This window comes from Centruroides vittatus, unplaced genomic scaffold (genome assembly GCF_030686945.1).
Source record: "Centruroides vittatus isolate TY-2023 unplaced genomic scaffold, ASM3068694v2 scaffold_861, whole genome shotgun sequence".
In the NCBI taxonomy this organism is placed as follows: domain Eukaryota; kingdom Metazoa; phylum Arthropoda; class Arachnida; order Scorpiones; family Buthidae; genus Centruroides; species Centruroides vittatus.
Window position 1 is genome coordinate 1,233,480 of NW_027122718.1, and position 6,000 is coordinate 1,239,479.

Below are 6,000 nucleotides of genomic sequence, written 5' to 3' on the forward strand. Positions count from 1 at the left end.
GACGAGACCTCCTTGCACTCATAAGTTGACTCTCAGCATGATTCTGGCATTAACTGAGAGATTCAAATACTTGGAGAGACCAAGAGCTGAGTCATCTTTGGACAAAGTCAGGGCAATATCCGAAGTGTTTTCGGATGCTATATAAGCAAAAGGGCATCCAGTTGACTGCAAGTAGTCTTCGTTGCTTTGTTTAACTTGCTCGTTTGTTGAATATAGCTCTACTGCCGTTTGGAACTGATCAAGTTCATCTCTGGATAAATAGGCTCGATTTCTTGTCAGAATGTTCAGATCTGTATCAGAGAAATCACTCGAAGCTAGATGTAAGACATCTGTGAAGGAACTATCTGCGCTATTTTGTCTAAGAGAATTACTAAATTCAATGAACTTCTCAAAAGAATCAAATGCGAATGTAATGTAATGTCCCAACAAGGTCCCTTCCTTGTTGGGACATTACATTGTAAAAAAACACTCGAGTAGAGAGGAGTATCTTTAACAGGAGGAAGCTGACGAAAATCACCAAACAAATAGATAAAGAATCCAAAAAACGGCATCTTTCTCGGGATTTATCTCCCTCAATCTTCTCTCGATCATGTAAAGTACTCTTGCACCAATCATTGACATTTCATCGATGATGATGAATTTGAGCGACTTCATCTTAATCTGGAATCACTGTACAGCTTCTCCATTTAAGAGATCAAAATTTCGTACTAACGATAGGAAGACGAAGGAGAGAATAGATCGTAAAGCCATCAATATTGATCACTGCTGCTCCACGTTTTAAAAAGAAAACTTTTTTAAACTTATTATTCTATAAAGATTCTTTATATTTGTTGTTGTGTATCTAGTTAGCGATAACATTTACCTTTCAAAATTACCGTTTTAATGCTTGTCATATTTTCCGACCACTAGATGATGCTTCTACATGTGCGTGCAGGAAGCGACTAACACTTGACTTCATGCATTCATTGTCAACATTATAACTCTAGAATGAGTTGTCCGATCTTGATGAAATTTTCTAGGACAACTCATCATCACTCAAAGATGAACTGATTAAAATTTCAACTCTCAAAAATACTGAAGAAAAACGCGATCTTCGTTTTGACCCCTATCTCCAGTTCTACAAAAACGGATCATTTTTGAGAGTTGAAATTTTAATCAGTTCATCCTTCAGTGATGTTGAGCTGTCCTGGAAAATTTCATCAAGATCGGACAACTCATTCCAGAGTTATTTTGTTGACAAGGAATGCACGAAGTCAAGTATTAGTCAAAGAACTTCCAGACACACTGTAAATTAAACTTACTTCTAACCTGAACTGAACAGTGCTAATATTTCTCTATCTTTCTTTTCTCACTAACGTTTTTGAACCTCTGGTTCTTCTTCAGGTAAACAGACAAGTTGTTCGATGGCAAAAATCTTTCAAAAAACGAATTCCGAAAGTTCTACGTAAACACGCGCCGTCTTCGTCATTCTGCGCGTGCGCAGTTGATGGAAGTATAGCTTTACGTTATCCCGTATCATAGACCAGCGTTTGCCAGGCCACCGATACGAAGACGGCGCATGTTTACGTAGAACTTTCAGAATTTGTTTTTTGACAGATTTTTGCCATCGAACAACTTGTCTGTTCACCTGACGAAGAACCAGAGGTTCGAAAACGTTAGTGAGAAAAGAAAGATAGAGAAATATTAGCACTGTTCGGTTCAGGTTAGAAGTAAGTTCAAGTATTAGTCGTCACTACGTTCCAACAATAAATAACTTATACTCCTTTTACTGGTTTTCATGATATTTTGTGTGTAGTTTTTATGATAATTTCATATTTCTAAAATTACCTGGACTTCCTTGTTGTGATGATAAATCAACAATTTTAAATGACTTTTACACTGCTATATGCACACTGTTTGAATTGAATAGAAAATGCCCAAATATCATAATATTTTTAGGTTTTCATGGTGTTGGCAATATTACTAAACTTTACAGAGCTAATTATACCGTAAAATATTCGGCTATCATTATAATTACATTCCAAGATGGACTTGCACTACTTTCAAAATAAACATATTTACAATACTATTAATCATCAGAACTTCCATTGTCAAATTGATTTATTTTGACTATAGATTGTTTCCAGCCAAAAAGATCATGCTAAGTTTTATCTATTGTTAACATAATTTTCATTTATTTTTTTCAAAAATGGACTTGTCTCACTTTCAAAATAAATGGCTCATATAGTCCATGAAAATATAATATTTCTTAAGAAAACCCAGAATTTGAAATTCATATTTTCTGAAAATATCAAATGTACACATTTTGGATATTGTAAAGCAGCTTCAATTATGCTAGTTTTTAGGATGCAAAAAAAACTGCTTATATATACCCAATTATAAATGATTTTATCTTCTGATAACTGCTACTTAACAACTGGTTATTATTAGATAAAAAATGAACTCTACAAATACCTAAGATACCAGTGAGAAAATTAAACACGAAGTGCGAACGTTTTCGCCCCTATCTTAGGTATTTGAAGAGTTCATTTTTTTAATCTGATTTTATCTTCTTACAATGTTCAGGAATTCAGTAATTTTGAATAAATCAAAATACTCATGAGATGAATCAATCTGCCCAAATGCTGGGTAGACTGATATGATATTTTGAGAAAAATTAAATTTCAAAAAAGACGTGCAAATTACTCATAAATTTAAATCTACTAATTTAATGTAATTTTAAAAAGGCTCTTTTCTGATATATGTAAGTTATAAATATCATTTTGCACTATTAATGACTAACGTAAACGATTGGTAAGTTAACGTTAACGAATAATTACCGCTCGTAAAATATAATTTTACGTAAGAAAAAACCCGAGACCGCATTTGTTTACAAGCCATACACCAACATTCTCGTTCTCAGTTTTATTTACGACAGAAACAAGAGTCGGCTTCTCAAATATTCCACGTGTTTTGAACACGTCCAGCAAGTACGTCTCTATTGTAAATAAAATTAAGAGCGAGAACATTGGTGTGTGGCTTATAAACAAATACCATCCCCTTTGGCAGAGTACTCCTGATGGATACAAATGCAGGAACAGCTGGGAACTTATCAGAGCTGCAATTGTGCCCTAGACCATGCCCATAGGTGTAAAATTTGGGGAATTTGGACCACCCAAATTTTACTCCTATTCAGAACTGCAAATTCTACCCAATGAGATCTAGCAGAATGCAAAATAAAGAAAAAACGTGTAATGCTGGAATCATGTACTGGGTACTTTTACGTGACTTCCATTTTATATCTCGCATAATTTGCTATAATCCTTTGAAATAGTCTTACTAACAAAGATTGATCTCAAACAATACATTCATCTCAGAATCTCAAAAATAACATCAAATTGTCGGCATAAATTAAATTTGTGTTAATTCAATATTAATAATAATTTGCAAAACTCGCGAATAAAAATTCGTTTACTCACCAGGCCAACTATCTAAAGCACATGGGATAATATCAGAACAACAGCGACCTCTACAATTTGAAAAGTAAAAGTATTGAGTTTATAATTATCAAAGTAAAAATGTTAATTCGTGTTAATGTATCAAACATCGTTCGTAAATAATATATATTTGCAAATTAAAAAACAAGTTATATTTTTATAACAAAAAATGCATTAAAAAATAACAAACTAAAAGTGCGAAAAACATATTTTTATATATTTATGAAAAACACATAAATATATAAATATATATATATGTGTGTGTTATTTAAATGTAAGTTTGTTAACTGGACGACAAAATTATAGTTTACAAATCGTATAAATGCGTGACAACTATCATCCGATCGAATAAGACATTAGCTGCGTTCAGCAGACTCGACAGTTGTAACTGAATAACGGTGTTTCAATCCGTAGCTGTTACGTAACAATGTGGATCTGCTGAACGATAAATGACGTATCCGTTGAGACAGGAAGCAGTCATCATTGATCAGTTGCAGCTAGCGAAAGATAGCGTAAATGAAAGACGCTACTAAATGTGGCATCAAAATACCAAACGTGTTCCGAAACGCCGGTACTGTACAGAGCGTTTAGCAAAAAGATACTCAACAGCTCCGGAACTGTTGAGTATCTTTCCATTGAAAAAAGGAAAAAGAAAAAGGACAGTCTTACTTGACGCAAGAACGTCTCGAATCTAGTTTCGTAATGGGAATAAGCCATGCTCCTCTATACCATCCAGTAAACACCAGATTAACCATAAAAAACTTCTTGTAGATCTGTACCGGAATTCAAGATTTTCAGAGCGTTTGACAGGCAACTCGACTTCGTCGGATATTAAGGCCTATTTACACGCTCGTGCAATTTGAGCAAATCGGTTTGTGAAATCGAATTTGAACAAGTAAATCATTTCGTGTAAACAGGAACTTAAAGTTTGTGCAGGCCAAAACGTTTGGTTTCAGTAAAATCTGTTCTATCAGATATTTTGCACGAAGTTGGAGCATGCGACTGGCCGTGTAAACAGTATTCAAACCTAATGTATGAGCAGTTTGACATTCCAACGTATTGGCACGTAATCTATTAAAGTGTAATACGTCAATACACTGTTTTTGTGTCCGATACACTGCGTTCAACGATGGACCGCGTGCATAAAACTTAACGAACGGCACAGTTACCGAGTTTTTCTGATGCCACTATTTTCAGTCATGACGATAAAGAATAAGTTATTTGGTACACATAAAAGTACGAAGTTAAAGTAGTAAGTTTATCATTAACAGCTCTGTTCCATTAAAACAATGTTTTTCAACTTTTTTTTTAAATCTCACGGCACACTCGAACCTATAATTAAATTTCCGCGGCACACTTAAATTATAATGATTAAAGAAGAGTAAAAAGAAAGATTATAGTTTTTATAAATTACTTATTGACACAAAGCAATTTATTATAATTTCTAATAAATAGGTAATAATTAAATTTTTTAAAATCTTATTTATTTTTTGGTTTATTATAATTAAACATTTAATTAGATATCTGATCTAAGAAAAGCAATTAACGTTAAGTCTTAATTTTCATTTAAAAGTGGCACGATAATTAATTGCCTTCAGAAACCTGCCCAATATCGCGCTAGTTTTAAGGTAAAATAATGAAATAAATATGGACAATTATACAAATTTTGACACGTACACTTATTGTTCTTGGACTTCTTTCGGAAATAATTTACTTAATAACCTTGGAAAATTTTCGAGGCACACCGGTTGAAAATCGCTGCATTACAACAATAATATTCCCGCTATTCTGACATTTAAACCGAGATAATACCATCCAATCATAGGACAGGTTTCTGAGTTCTGTTTGTGGTAAATTCGACGCGCAGAGATGAATGCCGCGCGACAAAAGTTTACGAATTTGAAAAAAAAACATTGATAAATTTCAGGAATAAAACCCAAATTTACGTTGTAAATATTAAGAGTTGGGAATAAAATTCATTTGACTGTTACGAAATAGATTGAACTGCTTTCGAGTTATGATATTTATATCATAACTCGAAAGCAGTTCAATCTATTTCGTAACAGTCAAATGAATTATTTTTAATACGTATCTGTCAATAGTTTTTACATAAAATTAGTTGTAATTATCAATGTAAAAGTTATCTTTGTTAAGGTCTCCTGTCTGATTTTTTCATAATTATAAAAATAATTAAGTTACATTTTAGTTAATTACACTATATAAATGCAAAATATAACTTTTGCAAGCATTATAGAAAACATAGACCAATTACTTTGTTCGAAAATATGTAATTTATTCTTTGTATATTTACATAACATCCCGATTTAACTATTTTTCGTGTCAAGATTTTTGCATAAATTACTTATTAATTCTAATTATTATTCGCGAGAAAGTTCCTACACCCAGGCAGTGATCTGGTGGATAAAAGCATTAAACATTGGTGGCAGGTTTACGCCTTACCGACTGGCTGACAATTTGGAGTTTTCCGGGTTTTCTCCACACGTCGAACGCCTATAACATTAAT

The 6,000-nt window shown here is 33.0% G+C and overlaps 1 protein-coding gene across 2 annotated transcripts in view; it reads right to left on the reverse strand.

Moving 5' to 3' along the window:
• Positions 1 to 3,570, reverse strand: part of LOC136990185 (surfeit locus protein 6 homolog) — a 30,851-nt gene extending 27,281 nt beyond the window's left edge. For both annotated transcript variants that reach the window (XM_067288554.1, XM_067288553.1), the window contains exon 1: positions 3,459 to 3,570. The gene's annotated coding sequence lies outside the window, so the exon portion shown is untranslated. The remainder of the gene's footprint in view (positions 1 to 3,458) is intronic.
• Positions 3,571 to 6,000: the final 2,430 nt, after the last annotated feature.